Source organism: Tachypleus tridentatus, chromosome 1, assembly GCF_004210375.1.
Source record: "Tachypleus tridentatus isolate NWPU-2018 chromosome 1, ASM421037v1, whole genome shotgun sequence".
In the NCBI taxonomy this organism is placed as follows: Eukaryota; Metazoa; Arthropoda; class Merostomata; order Xiphosura; family Limulidae; genus Tachypleus; species Tachypleus tridentatus.
The window spans coordinates 109,924,822-109,950,700 of NC_134825.1; the positions used below are offsets into that span (position 1 = coordinate 109,924,822).

At 33.8% G+C, this 25,879-nt stretch overlaps 1 protein-coding gene across 17 annotated transcripts in view; it reads right to left on the reverse strand.

Annotated features, from left to right (window-relative positions):
* The window catches only part of LOC143258032 (low-density lipoprotein receptor class A domain-containing protein 4-like), a 112,506-nt gene that overhangs the window by 23,639 nt on the left and 62,988 nt on the right, over window positions 1-25,879 (reverse strand). For 3 of the 17 annotated variants that reach the window (XM_076517114.1, XM_076517081.1, XM_076517099.1), the window contains exons 2-3: window positions 11,997-12,181; window positions 2,434-2,648 (exon numbers count right to left, since the gene is read on the reverse strand). The exons of 3 other annotated variants lie outside the window; for them this stretch is intronic. The gene's annotated coding sequence lies outside the window, so the exon portion shown is untranslated. Of the gene's footprint in view, window positions 1-2,433; window positions 2,649-4,789; window positions 4,924-11,996; window positions 12,206-25,879 lie in introns of those variants that run through there. 11 more of the 17 variants (XM_076517144.1, XM_076517086.1, XM_076517125.1 and 8 more) reach the window with 9 other exon arrangements.

The following is a 25,879-nucleotide window of genomic DNA, read 5'->3' on the forward strand; positions in this document are numbered from 1 at the left end:
AAATGTACATGAAAGCTGAATCACACAGGTGTTTAGATAACATAGAAAACGAAATATAGGAATTTATATGAATGTTTTTTCAAGAACAAAGACAAAATCGGCTCTAATTGTTTTTAATTAACATATCGAGCCAGACGTTCGAATCTACTTTTTTTTAAAATACACTTAACATCCAAGATATAAATAACAAAATCGTAGTCAGATCGTTTAATGGTGTTGTTAAAAACAACAACAAACAACTATAAAACATATCCTTGTGAATTGAAACAATCATGAAGAACGTTAATAAACTAATAGCATCTCTTAGTTTAATCTGGTTAAAGTAAGTGTGCAAGTTGAGCTGATAACAGCAAAACGAAAGATAAGATGAACAGATGCAACGAACGTAGCTCGTGACATTTATGGAAAAAACAAACAAATAAATATGATTCAAAACACGATTCAAGAAGACGCCTCGAGCTCAAATAAAGGTTTTAATGAGGTTCGTTCACTTGTTTAGAATCACACTTAACTTTCATCAGTTGAAGATCTAAACGTGGCCTCCAATAAATAAACTTTCCAGCAGGTTCTCCGTTACGAATATATTTTTACCGGCTTGTTTATTGTTGAAGCTGTGATATGCGAGAATTTTAGCATCATAAGTTTCTTATCTTTCCAAATGAATGAACTGTAATTCTTTTCACCTCAGAAAGTTTCTGTTATACACAGTGCAACATACGTAGAAGTTTAACTACAAAAAACGTCCCCTTCAGCATATATTTCAGACCCTGCATGGCTAGGAGGTTGGGGTGCTTGACTCGTAATCTGAGGGTCACGGGTTCCTCGTCATACCAAATATGCTCGCCCTTTCAGCCATGGGGACGCAATAATGTGACGATCACTTCCACTATTCGTTGGTAAAAGAGTAGCTCAAGAGTTGGCGGTGGGTGGTGCTGCCTTCCCTCTAGTCTTACACTGCCAAATTAGTGACGGTTAGCGCAGATAGCCCTCGAGTAGTTTAACACGAAATTCAATCAAACCTTCTACGTTTATTTCTTTATAATTATAAATACGATCCTGGCTAATTGATTTCATTAACCTAACTGAAAATTTAAAATTACACTACTTTAAATTACATCTGGCGTTTATTTTCAAATGATATATGTATCAAATTTTAGGCTGGACAGTTTACGTAGTGGTACACAAAGTGAAACTTCTACCATGATAATATGGACTACTAACTGAAGCAGTCACTGTATGTTACTCTACCAGAACAGTGTACCTCCCATCCTTAAGTTAAAACAAATTGTATGTTTCAATTCTTGTTGACAATACTTAAATTTATTAGGCCTATCCAGCTTCACCCCATTTGATTTGGACTCCAACTCAAGTGGATAAGTGTTTCATTACGTGTACTTTGTTTCGTTTAGGTGTCTCACTTTCCTGTTTTTCATTATAATATGTAAATACAAGTATATTATCTGAAACCGTGTCCTAACAACTTTCAGTGTTAACCTTTGTTTCTCTGTAGCACATTTCTGTCAGTTATTTACGTTCGGTTATATTACGTCCTAACGGTATTGTATAAAAACCACTTTGAATAGTACTTTACTTCCTGAATTCTAAACGTAACGTCTTTACGTAGTAACCATTGGAACCAATAGTAATAATTTACAAATACAAGACTTCTGAATTTATCCCTGATTTTAGGATAGGAACTATAACTCGTTTTGTAAGAAACAAAACTACATTATGTACTTACTGTTGTTATAACAAGATGGCCTTTATTCTATGACTCATCTTTTTGAAAGATTTATCAGAAGGGCATAGTAAAATTGTTATCTGCCAGACAACAAAACTACTCGTTAGATGTAATCTCTAGTTCTTAAGAAATATAATAACCGTGTTGACTGTTTGTTTTTATTCGAAAAGGTAAACTCATCTGTTAACAAGGGTATAGTTAATTAATAACTAGATTATCTGTCATACGATAAACTCATCTGATAACAAGGGTATAGTTAATTAATAACTAGACTATCTGTCATACGATAAACTCATCTGTTAACAACGGTATAGTTAATTAATAACTAGATTATCTGTCATACGATAAACTCATCTGTTAACAAGGGTATAGTTAATTAATAACTAGATTATTTGTCATAGGATAACGATAATCAGAAATATTACTGTCATATCGAACAGTTATGACACTTATAATCAAAACTCGCCACGTTTTTATGTAACTTCCAATTTAGGATGGTTACAAATTCACTAAGCCTACTTACATCTTGGCATATCAGTTTTTCAATGATAAATCTCCCATAGTAGTTTCTAAACGTTTCCTTCCAACTTGATTGGAAAACGATTATTTTATAGGTTACCACACTAAGCCGAACTTTGTAACATTATAAAAAAAAAACAGACGATATATTAATAATACCTGAAGCTACCTACCTTTCCATGATTACATATAACAGGAAGAAAACAGCTCCCAACGTACCTAGACACGCACTTCACAGGTGTGACACGAGACAAACGCGCCGCGAGCCAGACACGAAGTTAATCAATACAACTGTCTGAGGCCACGCGACTGTCTGGGAGAGACGTACCTATCTCTTGCGGGGGTGTAAATGTAGTGACTTTGAATATGGGCTAGGAAGTGCACTGTACTGTAAAAATTAAATCGATAAAAAATAAAAACGTTTTGTTAATACCAGGTTTACATTTATATCCGGCTTAAATGTTTTCTTCTACAATTTTTACTTGTTTGATTAGGTCAGCCAACAAGTTACGATTAGCTGTTATTGACATGTACTTTGTTGTCTATATATTAAAACAAAAAGCTATATTAAAAACTAATATTTGAGAGTTTTGAGAATTAATACAAGCTTATATCACACAATTTGCAAGGAAAAAAATCAAACTGTAGTCAGGGTGATGTTTTGATAACAGTATTGTTATTTTATGTTTTAATAGATTATTAGTAACATACGTTTTTCCTGTACTTGAAACGGTAAAGAAAAAACAGTTGCCGCATTAAATAACACTAGTATAACTACTTAATAACTTGGCTTGGATAAAAATATCAAATTAACACTAAAATTTTGAATTAATTGAAACATAATGAGTACCTTGGATACAATAACTGTAACACATATGTGACCACGTGGCTACAACACTCGCGCACAGGTCGTGCGATTGAAGCTCCCTACCTAACACGTTCACTTTTTCAGCCATGAGGGCATTATAAAGGTACAGCCAATATAACTATACTTTAATAAAGAACAGTTGAAGTGTTGGTGGTGGGTGATGTTGATTATTCTATCTTCCTTCTAGTCAGTCAGTTCAAAATTAGGGGGTGACTACCGCAGATAGGCTTCGAGTAGCTTCCCACGAAACTCAACAAACAAAATGTGTGAAATACAATTTTCCATCTTATAATAGGTGTGCCTTGAATACAACGGAAAAGTTGTGACCTAAAATAAGGCGCACCAATCTAATAATATATTCAGTTTCTGTCTGTCCTGAAAATGCACGCGCACTTTATTTTAACGCGTGTAAAGAAAAAGCGGACGTAAATACACTTTATAAGACATTTTATATAACAACATATTAAAAACGTATCAAAGATTTAAAAAAAGGTCTAAGGTTATGTCGTAGAATGACATTATAAGTATATTTATTGATAGTGATGAGTAATATAAAGTTTAGGCCCAACTAAGCTAGAGGAAAAAAACGTACCTAAGTTACAGTGTTAATTATCAAATATAGGTTGTATTGTATTAAAGACTTAACTGATGTTAGGCCTAATGTTTTCACTACACCAGAGAGACAAGTACAGGCAGGTATTGTTATTACTTTTGCACGTCTCTACTAGTTGAAACATAATATTCAATGAGTATATTTATTTTGTGCTTTGGGTCAACTTTTCAACAACTTAATTTGATCTGGTACTTTGTGTTCGTTAACTTGTAACAAAGTAACAGTCGTTTGTTCCTTGAATTTACTTTTAAACAGCATCTGAAATAAAAAACACAACTAATCGTGATTAGTAAAAGCAACAGATTTAGCGGCTTACTTATTCATCCACAGTTCATAAGTAATTCTATGTTATATTACTATATTAAACCAATAACAATTAATTATTTATTATTCAAAATTCGTGACAAGTCTCAATGTGCTTATTAACTTACTGCAGGGACGCTTTTTTATCTCATCTTTAGAGTTCTTTACACGTCCAAAACAATCAAAATTGTTTCGCTATAATAATGTTTAAATTATTTATAAACCTATCGCGACTTAGTAAAGTCGCGAACTTTCAACATGTTTGAAGTCTGGGCTACTGAAAGGCAGTTATATAATTAAAACCGTAAATAAATTCAAATACCCTTAATAAAGCATTTTCTTTCACTATTAAGCATTAAAATCACTGATTAATCGATTTTATATTTCTTATTATTAAAATCTTAACACTAGCTGACCAACTAGTCTGCTATAATTAGACGAATTAGGAAAAAACGTGAAGATGTTTTTCTTCTTCGTGAAACTGACTACACATCTGTTTTCATCTTTACTTTATAAACTGAGATGCTTGTTAAAATTATTTCATTCATGGACAGAAGTACTGCTCTACCAGCAATGTATTTCCGTTTTTCTCACGGACAATATTTTCCATTATTACAATTGTTTCCGTATTTGCGAAATACGAAATACGTTCTCTCAGGTCTTAACTAGGTAACGAGGCTGCTATAGAAATGTTAAAACCGTAATTAAATAATTGAATATAATAAATTGTTGTAAAAAATCTTACCGTAACTAATACAGCCGTTACTTGTTGATAAAAAACAGTATAAAGCTGGTGAACATTAAGTTTGTAATTTCACTGCTTTACAACAAAATAAATTTCGGTGAATAAAAGACGACGTAGAACCTTACATACTCTTTGATTTGGTAGTTATGACGTACAGCCTTATATACTCTTTGATTCGCTTGTTATGACGTGGAGTCTTACATACTCTTTGATTCGCTAGTTATGACATAGAGCCTTGTATATTCTTTGATTCGCTACTTCCGCTTCAACAGACGAGTTGCGTTAAGTTGAAAGCTCTTCAGTCAAAACCAAACTTTTATAAGCATTATTCAAACACTAAAACACATAAGGCTAAAATCACAAATATATTTAATCGGCACAAACATTGTGCATAGTGCTGAAATACTGACACAAGCTCGAGTGTGTCAATGTATGTAGTTAGACTTACGTTACGTACGCGTTAAATTCGGGCTGTTTGTTTGCATGTACGGATACAACCTCTTGTCGCGTGTCCGTTGAACTTTTTCAGTGACAAAACAGTTCATGTAAACAAAAACATTACATCAAACAACTTGAAACTATATCCACCATACCAGTATTTTCCACCCTGAGATTAATTAACAAGACCTTATTGTTTTCCGTCGGTGCACTTCAACCAGAAGTAAGATTTACCGTAGGAAGTAATAAAGCTATTACCATAAACACAATTTACATTTGATAAACATCCCCTAATGTTTAACAAATAAATTATTCCAAACACGCATGATGTTTAAGTATTGTGTAACTTATAAATCGTGTTTAAAATGTATTAATATTGGTAATCAGCAACAATTCTTGAATAATCCACTTCATTCTAATATAAGTTTTCTTTAAAACAGCTTTTATTTTATAGAATAACACTGGTTAAGGTATTCTCCGGTGGGTCACGGACTTATAACGCCAATTTCCAGGGTTCGATCCCCGCGGTAGAAAAGCTCAGATAACCTATAGTGGAGCCTTGCGCTAAAATAACAACTGATTTATGTTTTCTTTATGTCTGAAATGACATTTATAACTAACGCATTCACTATTAACAAGTGAGTTAATATTAGTTGAAACTGCTACTAATTTCACCTCTCCATAAATAATATAGAATATATCATTAGTCGGGGCAGTTTTTTATCATTTTTTTTATTAATTTATGACATTCTGGTTAACCAGCTGTTAAATTGTCGTAAATAATTGCTAATTGTTTTCCTTTTTACTTAGCTACAACGGACTATCTGCTGCGTCAATTGAGGGGAGTTGAACCCCTAATTTTAGCTTTGTAAATCCGAAGACTTACCGCTGGGGGACTTTTACTTAGGTAAAGGTTTCATAGAGAAACAACTGGAAGCTTGTATGATTTGTTCCTGTGTCAACATGCACTCTATAAGGATGAGAAGAAACCCATCATAAGGGGAACACATATACTTGTATTCGTTGAAGATTTCTCCCCTATGTATATTATTTTCAGTGGTCGGTTAAGTATATATCTTTGGATTATGGAATATCGTATTTGGGAACTTTATTTTATTTGAAACTGCAGTATATCATGATTCCTCAGTTCTTGTTATGTGTGGATAACATAAAGAGAGAACTTAGTCAATTTCTTGACGAAGATAGTTATATATTTTGAATAAGGACATTGTTTTACTTGTGTTTCTCTTGCTGTCAGTGATGGAAGTTCTTTTCTGCAGAACATTTCCTGAACTTTAGTTGTCCTGGATACTTTTAACCAGCTAGCAGATGTCAGTGGACCCAAACACCATAAAAATACATGCACTCTGTAATGTCCTTCGGCAACTCTTAATCTAATTTACGATTCAAAGACAAAGAAACTACTAGACAAAAACAATACACCTATGCAGACTGACGAGACATAATGTGTAATCACCTAAAATAAAAAGACTTATAATCGTTCATGAACCCCTCTCGCTTGGTTTCCCAGGAGGTAGGCGACCTGTGTTCTAGACACACTACAGTGATAACCAAGACTTTGTGCAAGGGCACAAAATAGTTCGTAAACGCGGGGTTCTTTCCCCTCTCATGCGCCGGAAACGTCTGTGTTTCCAACAGATAACGCGTTCTGTTTCTGGTTGTTTTTTCCTTTTTTTTTTTTACAGTTTTTCGATTGAAAAATGTTATTCCTTTTCACATTTGAAACAAAAAAATCACCTTGAATATAATTTCCTAAATAATTACTCATCAACTTTTTGTCTGATGAAAGAGTTTTGGTATTGTACGAGAGGTCTCATCGTTACTGAACATGACAGTGGTAGCGTGGTTGGCACGTTTTTCTTTCTTTCGCTCACATTTTGTGCATTAAATGCACTCTACTTAACACTTTCTTATGTTTAGTTACTCACATCACTCTTACAATCGACTGTTACCAAGAGCAAATTTCTGTCCTCTGGTGGAACATCGACAAATTTACGGACTCAATACCGGGGTTCGATTCCACACTGTGGACACAGCAGATAACCAGCTTAATACTGGGGTTCGATTCCACACTGTGGACACAGCAGATAAGCAGCTTAATACTGGGGTTCGATTCCACACTGTGGACACAGCAGATAACCAACTCAATGTGGCTCTGTTCTAAAACCAACTAACGGAACGTTTCGAAACTAGTATCACAATAAAACGTTCTATCAAGCAGTTATTGTTACAGTCGACTTGTCATAAAACATTGTTATGGTGTTACTTGCTACCAACTGCTACTAAGTTGTTTGGTTTGTCAAAGTATGTCAAAAATGCTACATCCACTATAAACTGGTATTTTTATTAATAAACATTATAAAACTTTTAGTTGTTGTGTCTTTGTTTTCCAGACACTTGTGTTTCGTCATTCATACATAGCATTAATACATTTGCCGCTAAGTGTCGCACGCTTTACAGAATTAAAGTCATTAATCTTTCGTTCTCGATTCTATCTTGATTAGAAACCATTTTTCCAAACTTAAGGTGTTCTACAGACGTCTGTACGTTTACAGCATTAAGGTCTGCTAAAAATACGTTATTCAAATACTGTTTACGGAATTTTGTCAGCAATGTTCATTGATCTTTGCTATGTACATATTGAACCAGTAAATAACTGTTTCATTAAAGATATAGTTCAACATTTTGCTACTTTTCTATATAACTATAGTTATTTCAAAATCAAATAGACACAGAGTTCTTCTAATGTCCACACTGGTGAACGTTAGCAATCAAACCAACAGTCTAATGAGGTTATCCGATTCTTTAAATATGTATATACTTCATATTCTTGATGTGGTATTAAATATATATAGTCTGTGTATTATTAATGTGATATTACATATATATTAGTCTGTATATTCTTGATGTGATATCACATATATATATAGTCTGTATATTATCGATGTGATATTACATATATATTAGTCTGTATATTATCGATGTAATATTACACATATATAGTCTGTATATTCTTGATGTGATATTACATAAATATGTAAAAACAGCTCGTTTGGGTTGAGAAACCTTTTTACGTAGAGGAGTGAACAACGTTTCGACCTTCTTCGGTCATTGTTAGGTTCATAAAGAAAGAAAGAGGAAACTGACCGGAAGCTGACCACATGTTTGAAAAGGGTTGTGTAACTGAGTGTCGGAATGTAGAGGGTGGGCTTAGATGTTTGAACATATAATTTTATATTATTTATTTTTATTATATTATTTTTAATATAGGTATAAAGGTGTTCCTTTGTATTGGTTTATTTTGGGCTTAAGTTGTTGTATAAGTAAGGCTTCTTTAATTTTGCGTTTGTTTATGTTTATTTCTTTATTTAGTATTTGAGTGTTTTCTATGGCTATGTTGTGTTTATTTGACTTGCAGTGTTCGAAAACGTGTGAAGGTCACTTTTTGTGTTCTTTGAATCTGGTTCCGTTTTTCTACTTGTTTCTCCAATATAGAAGTCGTGGCAGTAATCACATTGTATTTTATAAATAATGTTGGTGTGGTGTTTGTCAGTGTAGTTTTTACATTGTATAGACCTCAGTTTTGTGCCTGGTTTTTGAATAAATTTGGTATTACCTGGAATGTCATATTTTGTTACTAGTTTTTGCCAAATGTTGGTTATTTTTTTGCTGATGTTGGGAATATATGGTATGCAGCATTATATGGTTTCGTTATATTTTGATTCGTGAGATATATTTACTTCTGTTGGTTGATTTTGCTTTTTGTCTAGGTGTGTGTGTATAATGTTTTCAGACTATATATATAGTCTGTATATTATCGATGTGTTATTACATATATACTACTCATATTATATATTATAAACACATCGGTGTTGTAGCACTCGAAAGACCAAAGTTAGCTGTAGAATTACTGTCGACAGTAGTGGGTGTGTGTGCGTTTTTCTTACAGCAAAGCCACCTCGGGCTATCTGCTGATAGTGCCATCAGTAGTGGAGTTATTTACTACAGTACCATCAGTGGTGGAGTTATTAAAGAAGTAAACAAAGGTACCATCAGTGGTGGAGTTATTAAAGAAGTAAACAAAGGTACCATCAGTGGTGGAGTTATTAAAAACGTAAACTAAAGTACCATCAGTGGTGGAGTTATTAAAGAAGTAAACTAAAGTACCGTCAGTGGTGGAGTTATTAAAGAAGTACACTAAAGTACCATCAGTGGTGGAGTTATTAAAGAAGTAAACTAAAGTACCATCAGTGGTGGAGTTATTAAAGAAGTAAACAAAAGTACCATCAGTGGTGTAGTTATTAAAGAAGTAAACTAAAGTACCATCAGTAGTGGAGTTATTAAAGAAGTAAACTAAAGTACCATCAGTGGTGGAGTTATTGAAAACGTAAACAAAAGTACCATCAGTGGTGGAGTTATTAAAGAAGTAAACAAAAGTACCATCAGTGGTGTAGTTATTAAAGAAGTAAACAAAAGTACCATCAGTGGTGGAGTTATTAAAAACGTAAACAAAAGTACCATCAGTGGTGGAGTTATTAAAGAAGTAAACAAAAGTACCATCAGTGGTGGAGTTATTAAAGAAGTAAACAAAAGTACCATCAGTGGTGTAGTTATTAAAGAAGGAAACAAAAGTACCATCAGTAGTGGAGTTATTAAAGAAGTAAACAAAAGTACCATCAGTGGTGTAGTTATTAAAGAAGTAAACTAAAGCACCATCAGTGATGGAGTTATTGAAAACGTAAACAAAAGTACCATCAGTGGTGGAGTTATTAAAGAAGTAAACAAAAGTACCATCAGTGGTGGAGTTATTAAAGAAGTAAACAAAAGTACCATCAGTGGTGTAGTTATTAAAGAAGTAAACAAAAGTACCATCAGTAGTGGAGTTATTAAAGAAGTAAACTAAAGTACCATCAGTAGTGGAGTTATTAAAAACGTAAACTAAAGTACCATCAGTGGTGGAGTTATTAAAGAAGTAAACAAAAGTACCATCAGTGGTGTAGTTATTAAAGAAGTAATCAAAAGTACCATCAGTAGTGGAGTTATTAAAGAAGTAAACAAAAGTACCATCAGTAGTGGAGTTATTAAAGAAGTAAACTAAAGTACCATCAGTGGTGGAGTTATTAAAGAAGTAAACTAAAGTACCATCAGTGGTGGAGTTATTAAAGAAGTAAACTAAAGTACCATCAGTGGTGGAGTTATTAAAGAAGTAAACTAAAGTACCATCAGTGGTGGAGTTATTAAAGAAGTAAACTAAAGTACCATCAGTGGTGGAGTTATTAAAGAAGTAAACAAAAGTACCATCAGTAGTGGAGTTATTAAAGAAGTAAACTAAAGTACCATCAGTGGTGGAGTTATTAAAGAAGTAAACAAAAGTACCATCAGTGGTGTAGTTATTAAAGAAGTAATCAAAAGTACCATCAGTAGTGGAGTTATTAAAGAAGTAAACTAAAGTACCATCAGTGGTGGAGTTATTAAAGAAGTAAACTAAAGTACCATCAGTGGTGGAGTTATTAAAGAAGTAAACTAAAGTACCATCAGTGGTGGAGTTATTAAAGAAGTAAACTAAAGTACCATCAGTGGTGGAGTTATTAAAGAAGTAAACTAAAGTACCATCAGTAGTATAAGGACAGTCTAAATTTTCACTGAAACTAATATAAATAACTTATTAAAAATGAGTTTCAAAATTATAGGATTAAATTTACACAGAAACAAACTTGTTAAAAAGTAATTACAAATTACAAGACTATGTCATTGTCCACTGAAACTAATATACGTAACTTGCTAAAACAAGCTGTGAAAAAACAACAGAATGCTGTCTTTATAATCTGTGCCCGAGTACAACGTTTCGCAAACCACAGAACATTCAATCACAATTAGCCATTTTATTCCAAGTTTTGGACTTTGATCGTTGGAAATCATTGTAACGTGAGTTTCTGTTTGTTGCTAAGCTCAAAGCTATGCAATGAACTATATGTGCTATGCCAACCACAGGTATCGAAACCCGGTTCTTAGCGTCATATTCCTTCAGAGTTACCGCTGTGTCACTGTGGATTTTCGTGTTGTATTGCAGACAGCTAATTACGGGTCTTAAGCACTTAAAACTCATGCAAATTGCACCTTGTAAATGTACAGTGCAAAAATTATATACTCGCCACCTAACGGACAACAAACGCAGGATGTTTGCAAAACCAGTTTGTTGAAGCTTGTTATGCTATTAAATTGAAAACTGTTTCGACATTAGAGACACTTTGATAATGTCTCAGAAATATAGATGTAATTTTATTCTGTTAAGAATTTTTGTGGTATGTTTTTACACATCAAAAATGTTCAGTTTGTTTGGAAACGGCACGGCATGGTCAGGTGGTTAGGACGCTCGACTCGTGATCTAAGGTTCGCGGTTCAAATCCCCCATCGTCCCAAATATGTTCACCCTCTTAGCCGTGGAGGCGTTATAATGTTTCGATCAATCCCACTCTTCGTTGTTAAAAGAGTTGGCGGTAGGTGATAATGTCTAGCTGCCTTTCCTCTATTCTTAAACTGGTTAATTAGGGATAGCGCAGATAGCCCTCGGTTAGCTTTGTACGATATTCAATAAAGAATAATTGTTTGGAAACCCAAATTCCCAATTCTATTTCATTTTATAAATATAATCTATAATTTTGAAATAAAAACGTTCATAAACAGTATTGTGTTAATATATTCAATTAGTTAAACTTTATTTATTGAACGATACAAAGCAAACGCATACCTCAGTCACGTGCATTTGAATAACTGGACCAAATATTCAGCCGGAGAGATAAGGCCTTATTTGTGAAAGGTGAGGAGCCAACCCGTCAGCGCCACCTGCACAGAATACACATCAAGTGAGAAACGTTCCGGCAGTAAACAGCCTCGTTGGTTCAGAACCTCGGCTGGAAAATGGGACATCCTGTGCTAGAATCGCCGGACGAACAGTTACTGGATATTATAATACACATGAGGGTAAAACAAACATGCAAATGAGATAAAATAAATTTGCTACAATAAATGAACCTCTAAGAGACTTCAAACTAACTACCTCTTTGATTGGATGAATGTGATGACGGTTAAAGATTGTTTCAACCAATGAGAAGAATAGATATGCATTCTGAAATCAAAGTATTAAGTATCACGCACGTGCAAACGGGCCAGAAAACAACAGTAAGACCAATGTGCGATCATTGCCCTGCCACCTGGCGTTGTGAGGAAGCCGTCTCACGCGCGGCCACGTAAGGAAATCAAGTAAAAACAAAATGTCGAATTCTTTTCATGCAGTTCGCCTGCCAACTGACCTAACCACTTATCGCTAAGCTCATCGGCCATACGAAAAAATACAAAAAATAGAGGCGAAAAGCCAGGGCCCACCATCAAGGGCATTGGCCTGGCTACGTGGAAACATTGAGGGTTGAGTTTAGTATTGATTCATTCAAAAAATCAAAAGAGGAAAACACCTAGACGGGTATTTCATCAGAAGAGACCATCACAACTTGTATTTATATAATACCCTCTTGTATATTGATATTGAAGATATATATATTTATAGATTTCTTTTCCATTTTTCTCAATTACATATAAATGTTTAACTAACACAATGGGTAAACATAAATATTATAAACACAATCCATCCACTGTAGTATAAAACTTGCTTTTCTTTCTCATAAACACATATAATTTATTTGGTCTCTATAACTCAACTACCAAAGTACACATAAATAGGCTTACTGCTGACAGTATCAATATTTATAACCATCTACCTAAGTACACATAAATAGGCTTACTACTGACAGTATCAATATTTATAACCATCTACCTAAGTACACATAAATAGGGTTACTGCTGACACTATCAATTTTATAACCATCAATCTAAGTACACATAAATAGGGTTACTGCTGACAGTATCAATATTTATAACCAACCATCTATCTAAGTACACATAAATAGGCTTACTGCTGACAGTATCAATATTTATAACCATCAATCTAAGTACACATAAATAGGCTTACTGCTGACAGTATCAATATTTATAACCATCAACCTAAGTACTCATAAACAGGCTTACTGCTAACATTATCAATTTTATAACCATCTACCTAAGTACACATAAATAGGCTTACTGCTAACACTATCAATTTTATAACCATCTACCTAAGTACACATAAACAGGTTTACTGCTAACATTATCAATTTTATAACCATCTACCTAAGTACACATAAACAGGTTTACTGCTAACATTATCAATTTTATAACCATCTACCTAAGTACACATAAACAGGTTTACTGCTAACACTATCAATTTTATAACCATCAATCTAAGTACACATAAATAGGGTTACTGCTGACAGTATCAATGTTTATAACCATCAACCTAAGTACACATAAATAGGCTTACTGCTGACAGTATCAATATTTATAACCATCTACCTAAGTACACATAAATAGGCTTACTGCTGACAGTATCAATATTTATAACCATCAACCTAAGTACTCATAAATAGGGTTACTGCTAACATTATCAATTTTATAACCATCTACCTAAGTACACATAAATAGGCTTACTGCTAACACTATCAATTTTATAACCATCTACCTAAGTACACATAAACAGGTTTACTGCTAACATTATCAATTTTATAACCATCTACCTAAGTACACATAAATAGGCTTACTGCTGACAGCATCAATATTTATAACCATCTACCTAAGTACACATAAATAGGCTTACTGCTGACAGTATCAATATTTATAACCATCAACCTAAGTATTCATAAATAGGCTTACTGCTAACATTATCAATTTTATAACCATCTACCTAAGTACACATAAATAGGCTTACTGCTAACACTATCAATTTTATAACCATCTACCTAAGTACACATAAACAGGTTTACTGCTAACATTATCAATTTTATAACCATCTACCTAAGTACACATAAATAGGCTTACTGCTAACACTATCAATTTTATAACCATCTACCTAAGTACACATAAATAGGCTTACTGCTAACACTATCAATTTTATAACCATCAACCTAAGTACACATAAACAGGCTTACTGCTAACACTATCAATATTTATAACCATCAACCTAAGTACACATAAATAGGCTTACTGCTGACAGTATCAATATTTATAACCATCAACCTAAGTACACATAAATAGGCTTACTGCTGACAGTATCAATATTTATAACCATCAACCTAAGTACTCATAAATAGGCTTACTGCTAACATTATCAATTTTATAACCATCTACCTAAGTACACATAAATAGGCTTACTGCTAACACTATCAATTTTATAACCATCTACCTAAGTACACATAAACAGGTTTACTGCTAACATTATCAATTTTATAACCATCTACCTAAGTACACATAAATAGGCTTACTGCTAACACTATCAATTTTATAACCATCAATCTAAGTACACATAAATAGGGTTACTGCTGACAGTATCAATATTTATAACCATCTACCTTAGTACACATAAATAGGGTTACTGCTGACACTATCAATTTTATAACCATCAATCTAAGTACACATAAATAAGGTTACTGCTGACAGTATCAATATTTATAACCAACCATCTATCTAAGTACACATAAATAGGCTTACTGCTGACAGTATCAATATTTATAACCATCAATCTAAGTACACATAAATAGGCTTACTGCTGACAGTATCAATATTTATAACCATCAACCTAAGTACTCATAAAAAGGCTTACTGCTAACACTATCAATTTTATAACCATCAATCTAAGTACACATAAATAGGGTTCCTGCTGACAGTATCAATATTTATAACCATCAACCTAAGTACACATAAACAGGCTTACTGCTGACAGTATCAATATTTATAACCATCAACCTAAGTACACATAATTAGGGTCACTGCTAACACTATCAATATTTATAACGATGTACGTAAATATGATGTAGTAACACCTGTAAACTACAGATCTAATGTACACGTACCCTTATTCGTGTGTGTATAATATACTATCATCTCACGGGTAACGTGAACCTCGTTTGTACAACATCAGCGAAACCATTTCTTTAGATCACGTGGTCCATGTGGTTGTCAATACAAGGATTTGAACCGATTGATTCCTTTCATAGTATTTGTTCATAATAATAATTAAGGTACTTGTATGTTTGGTACAGTTGGAGGGAGGTGGGTGTGACTAACTCGTGGGTATTAGACATTACCCTAAAATGTTAAGAATATTATTCATAATATTACTGTACGTGCTGTCAACATTCATTATTCAATTTCTGTAATGCATATTGTTGAATAAAGGAAATCTTAAGACAATCGATGAACGCCGTACAACACCAAGTGTGAATTATCTTCAAGTGGACGCTCAACGTTTCGCTTTAGATCTTCTTCAGAAAATATCTGATAAACCACGTTTCAGTTAAACAATCCTGTAGAAGTTGCAAAGCGAAACGTTAAGCGTCCATTTAAATAAAATGGCACGTGCTGTTGTAAGGTCGTTTACTACTATCACAACACACACTCATTTGACTGCTTAGAATCAAGCTTACAACGGTGGTCAACGAACATCATTAAAAACTCGTATATTGTGACTTTGGCTCATGGTACACTTTATAATGATCTTTCAATGAATATAGAAATTAGGAACAAGGGCTACTGAACCGCACTCTGTAAAGATTTACTCGTCTAATAAACATTTTTCTGTAAGAAATAACTTTGGAAGTAGGACTTGGTTGTAACGACGAATTCTGAAAACCGCTTATTCAATGATAATAACACATGTAACGAAAACTTTACGTTTGTGTAGACCATGGTTAAAGCACGGAACCCTTATTTCTTTTTTACATTAACTAGTATCTATTCTTTGTAATGCACGACCTGCGCTGGCTTAGGGAAGAACATTTCAGCTTCTGAGATCAAACCATCTGGATAATGTGTTGTGAGATACGATACTTTTCTCTGAAAAGTGCCTCGCGTCACGATATCGTGTGTGTGTGTGTGTGTAAGAAAGTGCGAATTTCTTTTCTTCTTTGTTTGTTTCCACGTGCTAACAGTGACAACAATGGTCTCGTGTTTAGAGTTCGTTTGCGTAAGCACGAAGCCACAGCACATCTCGTGGCCAAGCAGCGAATGGTTATGTGTTGTTTTTACATCAAATATAAATCAGCGTAATCGAAAAAAACACAAAGAAACGATGTCAAGATGAATCTCTTCGATTGGTCGTATTCACTTATTTATATATACCTAAGTGGTAACAATTAGACCCTCTGAGGTCCTCGTGCAGTACTGTGATGCCAAATGACTCCTCCTTCCTACGGTGATTGAAAATTGTTGCCTTCTTTGGAGTTCAAGGACACCATGCAGTGGCTTGTAGTTGTATCTCACCTCTTTAAATCTGGCATACTGTTTATACACATATGAAAACTGTATCCACACAAATGTGTGAACCTCTAACTGTCAAAATTGGTAAGAACAGCCAGTTTTCGTGACAACTGATTTGTTTAACAAGCATTGTTTACCGCTAGTCTCACAGAATACAAGGATTTGACTGTCGCTATTATAACGCACTCTCTACTCCAAGCGTGTTCTTGTGACAGCTAGCTACGAATCCTGAATGTATGTCCTATAAAACCAGTCAGTCACAACTACAAACAAAACAACATTTCACTGTGCGTCAGTATTGTGTATAAAACCAGTCAGTCACAACTACAAACAGAACAATTTTGTACTGTGTCAACATCATGTATCAAACCAGTCAGTCACAATTACAAACAGAACAATCTTGTGCTGTGTGTCTATATCGTGTATAAAACCAGTCAGTTACAACTACAAACAGAAAAATCTTGTACTGTGTGTTAATATCATGTATAAAACCAGTCAGTCACAACTACAAAGAATCTTCTTCTGTGTGTTAATAGCATGTATAAAACCAGTCAGTCACAATTACAAACAGAACAATCTTGTACTGTGTGTTAATATCATGTATAAAACCAGTCAATCACAACTACAAACAGAACAATCTTGTACAGTGTCAACATCATGTATAAAACCAGTCAGTCACAATTACAAACAGAACAACCTTGTACTGTGTGTTAATATCATGTATAAAACCAGTCAGTCACAGCTACAAACAGAAGAATCTTGTACTGTGTGTTTACATCGTGTATAAAACCAGTCAGTTATAACTACAAACAGAATAATCTTGTGCTGTGTGTCAACATCATGTATACAACCAATCACTCAAACTACAAATCTGGCAATATTGTACTGTGTGTAAATATCATGTATAAAACCAGTCAGTCAAAACTACAATCAGAACAATCTGATACTGTGTGTCAATATCGTGTATCAAACCAGTCAGTCACAACTACAAACAGAACAATCTTGTACTGTGTTTTAATATCATGTATAAAACCAGTCAGTCACAACTACAAACAGAACAATCTTGTACTGTGTGTCAGTATCATGTATCAAACCAGTCAGTCACAACTACAAACAGAACAATCTTGTACTGTGTGTTAATAGCATGTATAAAACCAGTCAGTCACAACTACAAAGAGAACAATCTTGTGCTGTGTGTTAATATCATGTATAAAACCAGTCAGTCACAACTACAAACAGAACAATCTTGTACTGGGTGTTAATAGCATGTATAAAACCAGTCAGTCACAACTACAAACAGAACAATCTTGTACTGTGTGTTTACATCGTGTATAAAACCAGTCAGTCACAACTACAAAAAGAACAATCTTGTATTGTGTGTCAGTATCATGTATAAAACCAGTCAGTCACAACTACAAACAAAACAATCTTGTACTGTGTGTCAGTATCATGTATAAAACCAGTCAGTCACAACTACAAACAAAACAATCTTGTACTGTGTGTTATTATCATGTATAAAACCAGTCAGTCACAACTACAAACAGAACAATCTTGTACTGTGTGTTAATAGCATGTATAAAACCAGTCAGTCACAACTACAAACAGAACAATCTTGTACTGTGTGTTTACATCGTGTATAAAACCAGTCAGTCACAACTACAAAAAGAACAATTTTGTGCTGTGTGTTAATATCATGTATAAAACCAGTCAGTCACAACTACAAAAAGAACAATCTTGTACTGTGTGTTAATATCATGTATAAAACCAGTCAGTCACAACTACAAACAGAACAATCTTGTACTGTGTGTTTACATCGTGTATAAAACCAGTCAGTCACAACTACAAACAGAACAATCTTGTACTGTGTGTTACATGTAAAAACCAGTCAATCACAACTACAAACAGAACAATCTTGTACTGTGTGTTAGTATGAATAAAACCAGTCAGTCACAACTACAAACAGAACAGTCTTGTGCTGTGTGTTTATATCATGTATAAAATCAGTCAGTCACAACTACAAACAGAACAATCTTGTACTGTGTGTTAATAGCATGTACAAAACCAGTCAGTCACAACTACAAACAGAACAATCTTGTACTGTGTGTTTACATCGTGTATAAAACCAGTCAGTCACAACTACAAACAGAACAATTTTGTGCTGTGTGTTAATATCATGTATAAAACCAGTCAGTCACAACTACAAACAAAGAATCTTCTTCTGTGTGTTAATAGCATGTATAAAACCAGTCAGTCACAATTACAAACAGAACAATCTTGTACTGTGTGTTAATATCATGTATAAAACCAGTCAATCACAACTACAAACAGAACAATCTTGTACAGTGTCAACATCATGTATAAAACCAGTCAGTCACAATTACAAACAGAACAACCTTGTACTGTGTGTTAATATCATGTATAAAACCAGTCAGTCACAGCTAGAAACAGATGAATCTTGTACTGTGTGTTTACATCGTGTATAAAACCAGTCATTTATAACTACAAACAGAATAATCTTGTGCTGTGTGTCAACATCATGTATACAACCAGTCACTCAAACTACAAATCTAACAATATTGTACTGTGTGTAAATATCATGTATAAAACCAGTCAGTCAAAACTACAATCAGAACAATCTGGTACTGTGTGTCAATATCGTGTATCAAACCAGTCAGTCACAACTACAAACAGAACAATCTTGTACTGTGTGTTAATATCATGTATAAAACCAGTCAGTCACAACTACAAACAGAACAACCTTGTTCTGTGTGTTAATATCATGTATAAAACCAGTCACTCAAACAACAAGCCTAACAATATTGTACTGTGTGTAAATATCATGTATAAAACCAGTGAGTCAAACCTACAATCAGATGAATCTGGTATTGTGTGTCGATATCATATATAAAACCAGTCAGTGACAACTACAAACAGAACAATCTTTTACTGTGTGTTTATATCGTGTATAGAACCTGTCAGTCACAACTACAAACAGAAAAATCTGGCACTGTGTGTCAGTATCATGTATAAAACCAGTCAGTCACAACTACAAACAAAACAATCTTGTACTGTGTGTTATTATCATGTATAAAACCAGTCAGTCACAACTACAAACAGAACAATCTTGTACTGTGTGTTAATAGCATGTATAAAACCAGTCAGTCACAACTACAAACAGAACAATCTTGTACTGTGTGGTTACATCGTGTATAAAACCAGTCAGTCACAACTACAAACAGAACAATTTTGTGCTGTGTGTTAATATCATATATAAAACCAGTCAGTCACATCTACAAACAGAACAACCTTGTACTGTGTGTTAATATCATGTATAAAACCAGTCAGTCACAGCTACAAAGAGAAGAATCTTGTACTGTGTGTTTACATCGTGTATAAAACCAGTCAGTTAGAACTACAAACAGAATAATCTTGTGCTGTGTTTCAACATCATGTATACAACGAGTCACTCAAACTACAAATCTAACAATATTGTACTGTGTGTTTATATCATGTATAAAACCAGTCAGTCAAAACTACAATCAGAACAATCTGGTTCCGTGTGTTTACATCGTGTATAAAACCAGTCAGTCACAACTACACACCGAACAATCTTGTGCTGTGTGTTAATAGCATGTATTAAACCAGTAAGTCACAACTACAAACAGAACAATCTTGTATTGTGTGTTCATATCATGTATAAAACCAGTCAGTCACAACTACAAACAGAAAAATCTTGTACTTTGTGTTAATATGTTAAAAACCAGTTAATCAGAACTACAAACACAACAATCTTGTGCTGTGTGTTAATATCATGTACAAAACCAGTCAAGCAATACTACAAACAGAACAATCTCTTACTGTGTCAACATCATGTATAAAACCAGTCAGTCACAAGTACAAACAGAACAACCTTGTACTGTGTGTTAATATCACGTATAAAACCAGTCAATCAGAACTACTAAGAGAACAATCTTGTACTGTGTGTTAATATCATGTATAAAACCAGTCAGTCACAACTACAAACAGAACAATCTTGTACTGTGTGTTAATACCATGTAGAAAACCAGTGAGTCAGAACTACAAACAGAACAATCTTGTGCTGTGTGTATACATCGTGTAAAAAACCAGTCAGTTACAGCTACATACAGAACAATCTTGTATTGTGTGATAATGTCATGTATAAAACCAGTCAATCAGAATTACGAAGAGAACAATCTTGTACTGTGTGTTAATATCATGTATAAAACCTGTTAGTTGCAACTACAAACAGAACAATCTTGTATTCTGTGTTAATATCATGTATAAAACCAGTCAGTTACAACTAGAAACAGAATAATCTTGTACTGAGTGTTAATATCATGTATAAAATCAGTCACAAGTACAAACAGAACAATCTTGTACTGTGTGTTTATATCGTGTATAAAACCAGTCAGTCACAACTACAAACAGAACAATCTTGTACAGTGTGTTTATAACGTGTATAAAACCAGGCAGTCACAACTACAAACAGAACAATCTTGTACTGTGTGTTAATATCATGTATAAAACCAGTCAGTCACAACTACAAACAGAACAATCTTGTTCTGTGTGTCTATATCGTGTATAAAACCAGTCAGTCACAACTACAAACAGAACAATCTTGTACTGTGTGTCTACATCGTGTATAAAACCAGTCAGTCACAACTACAAACAGAACAATCTTGTACTGTGTGTTAATATCATGTATAAAACCAGTCAGTCACAACTACAAACAGAAAAATCTGGTACTGTGTGTCAGTATCATGTATAAAACCAGTCAGTCACAACTACAAACAGAACAATCTTGTGCTGTGTGTTTATATCATGTATAAAACCAGTCAGTCACAACTACAAACAGAACAATCTTGTACTGTGTGTTTACATCGTGTATAAAACCAGTCAGTCACAACTACAAACAGAACAATTTTGTGCTGTGTGTTAATATCATGTATAAAACCAGTCAGTCACAACTACAAACAGAAGAATCTTCTTCTGTGTGTTAATAGCATGTATAAAACCAGTCAGTCACAATTACAAACAGAACAATCTTGTACTGTGTGTTAATATCATGTATAAAACCAGTCAATCAGAACTACAAAAAGAATAATCTTGTACAGTGTCAACATCATGTATAAAACCAGTCAGTCACAATTACAAACAGAACAATCTTGTGCTGTGTGTCAACATCATGTATATAACCAGTCACTCAAACTACAAATCTAACAATATTGTACTGTGTGTAAATATCATGTATAAAACCAGTCAGTCAAAACTACAATTAGAAGAATCTGGTACTGTGTGTCAATATCATGTATAAAACCAGTGAGTCAGAACTACAAACAGAACAATCTTCTGCTGTGTGTGGATATCGTGTATAGAACCAGTGAGGCACAAGTAGAAAAAGAACAATCTTGTACTGTGTGTTAATATCATCTATAAAACCAGTCAATCAGAACTACAAAGAGAACAATCTTGTACTGTTTGTTAATATCATGTATAAAACCAGTCAGTCACAACTACAAACAGAACAATCTTGTACTGTGTGTTAATAGCATGTATAAAACCAGTCAGTCACAACTACAAACAGAACAATCTTGTACTGTGTGGTTACATCGTGTATAAAACCAGTCAGTCACAACTACAAACAGAACAATTTTGTGCTGTGTTAATATCATGTATAAAACCAGTCAGTCACAACTACAAACAGAAACACTTTGTACTGTGTGTTAATATCATGTATAAAACCAGTCACTCAAACTACAAGCCTAACAATATTGTACTGTGTGTAAATATCATGTATAAAACCAGTGAGTCAAACCTACAATCAGATGAATCTGGTATTGTGTGTCGATATCATATATAAAACCAGTCAGTAACAACTACAAACAGAACAATCTTTTACTGTGTATTTATATCGTGTATAGAACCTGTCAGTCACAACTACAAACAGAAAAATCTGGCATTGTGTGTCAGTATCATGTATAAAACCAGTCAGTCACAACTATAAACAAAACAATCTTGTACTGTGTGTTATTATCATGTATAAAACCAATCAGTCACAATTACAAAGAGAACAATCTTGTACTGTGTGTTAGTATGTATAAAACCAGTCAGTCACAACTACAAACAGAACAATCTTGTGCTGTGTGTTAATATCATGTATGAAACCAGTCAGTCACAACTACAAACAGAACAATCTTGTACTGTGTGGTTACATCGTGTATAAAACCAGTCAGTCACAACTACAAACAGAACAATCTTGTACTGTGTGTTAGTATGTATAAAACCAGTCAGTCACAACTACAAACAGAACAATCTTGTGCTGTGTGTTAATATCATGTATGAAACCAGTCAGTCACAACTACAAACAGAACAATCTTGTACTGTGTGTTAATAGCATGTATAAAACCAGTCAGTCACAACTACAAACAGAACAATCTTGTAATGTGTGGTTACATCGTGTATAAAACCAGTCAGTCACAACTACAAACAGAACAATTTTGTGCTGTGTGTTAATATCATGTATAAAACCAGTCAGTCACAACTACAAACAGAAGAATCTTCTTCTGTTATTTAATAGCATGTATAAAACCAGTGAGTCACAATTACAAACAGAACAATCTTGTACTGTGTGTTTATATCGTGTATAAAACCAGTCAGTCACAACTACAAACAGAACAATCTTGTACTGTGTGTTAATATCATGTATAAAACCAGTCAGTCACAACTACAAACAGAACAATCTTGTACTGTGTGTTAATATCATGTATAAAACAAGTCACTCAAACTACAAGCCTAACAATCTTGTACTGTGTGTTAGTATGTATAAAACCAGTCAGTCACAACTACAAACAGAAAAATCTTGTACTTTGTGTTAATATGTATAAAACCAGTTAATCACAACTACAAACAGAACAATCTTGTGCTGTGTGTTAATATCATGTATAAAACCAGTCAGTCACAACTAGAAACAGAACAATCTTGTACTGTGTCAACATCATGTATAAAACCAGTCAGTCACAACTACAAACAGAACAACCTTGTACTGTGTGTTAATATCACGTATAAAACCAGTCAATGAGAACTACAAACAGAACAATCTTGTACTGTGTGTTAATATCATGTATAAAACCAGTCAGTCACAACTACAAACAGAACAATCTTGTACTGTGTGTTAATATCATGTATAAAACCAGTCAGTCACAACTACAAACAGAACAATCTTGTACTGTGTGTTAATATCATGTATAAACCTGTCAATCACACCTACAAACAGAACAATCTTGTACTGTGTGTTAGTATGAATAAAACCAGTCAGTCACAACTACAAACAGAACAGTCTTGTGCTGTGTGTTTATATCATGTATAAAACCAGTCAATCACAACTACAAACAGAACAATCTTGTACTACCAGTCAGTCACAACTACAAACAGAACAATCTTGTACTGTGTGTTACATCATGTATAAAACCAGTCAGTCACAACTACAAACAGAACAATCTTGTACTGTGTGTTAATATCATGTATAAAACCAGTCAGTCACAACTACAAACAGAACAATCTTGTACTGTGTGTTTACATCGTGTATAAAACCAGTCAGTCACAACTACAAACAGAACAATCTTGTGCTGTGTGTCAACATCATGTATAAAAAAACCAGTCAGTCACAACTACAAACAGAACAATCTTGTACTGTGTGTTAATATCATGTATAAAACCAGTCAGTCACAACTACAAACAGAACAATCTTGTACTGTGTGTTAATATCGTGTATAAAACCAGTCAGTCACAACTACAAACAGAACAATCTTGTACTGTGTGTTAATATCATGTATAAAACCAGTCAGTCACAACTACAAACAGAACAATCTTGTACTGTGTGTTAGTATCATGTATAAAACCAGTCAGTCACAACTACAAACAGAACAATCTTGTACTGTGTGTTATTATCATGTATAAAACCAGTCAGTCACAACTACAAACAGAACAATCTTGTACTGTGTGTTTACATCATGTATAAAACCAGTCAGTCACAACTACAAACAGAACAATCTTGTACTGTGTGTTAATATCATGTATAAAACCAGTCAGTCACAACTACAAACAGAACAATCTTGTACTTTATGTTAATATGATGTATAAAACCAGTCAATCACAACTAGAAACAGAAGAATCTTGTACTGTGTGTTTATAACATGTATTAAACGAGTCAGTCACAACTACAAACAGAACAATCTTGTACTGTGTGTTAATATCATGTATAAAACCAGTCAGTCACAACTACAAACAGAACAATCTTGTACTGTGTGTTTATATCATGTATAAAACCAGTCAGTCACAACTACAAACAGAACAATCTTGTACTGTGTGTTAATATCATGTATAAAACCAGTCAGTCACAACTACAAACAGAACAATCTTGTACTGTGTGTTAATATCATGTATAAAACCAGTCAGTCACAACTACAAACAGAACAATCTTGTACTGTGTGTTAATATCATGTATAAAACCAGTCAGTCACAACTACAAACAGAACAATCTTGTACTGTGTCAACATCATGTATAAAACCAGTCAGTCACAACTACAAACAGAACAATCTTGTATTGTGTGTTAATATCATGTATAAAACCAGTCAGTCACAACTACAAACAGAACAATCTTGTACTGTGTGTTTATATCGTGTATAAAACCAGTCAGTCACAACTACAAACAGAACAATCTTGTACTGTGTGTCAACATCATGTATAAAACCAGTCAGTCACAACTACAAACAGAACAATCTTGTACTGTGTGTAAATATCATGTATAAAACCAGTCAGTCACAACTACAAACAGAACAATCTTGTACTGTGTGTTAATATCATGTATAAAACCAGTCAGTCACAACTACAAACAGAACAATCTTGTACTGTGTGTTAGTATCATGTATAAAACCAGTCAGTCACAACTACAAACAGAACAATCTTGTACTGTGTGTTATTATCATGTATAAAACCAGTCAGTCACAACTACAAACAGAACAATCTTGTACTGTGTGTTAATATCATGTATAAAACCAGTCAGTCACAACTACAAACAGAACAATCTTGTGCTGTGTGTTAATATCATGTATAAAACCAGTCAGTCACAACTACAAACAGAACAATCTTGTACTGTGTGTTAATATCATGTATAAAACCAGTCAGTCACAACTACAAACAGAACAATCTTG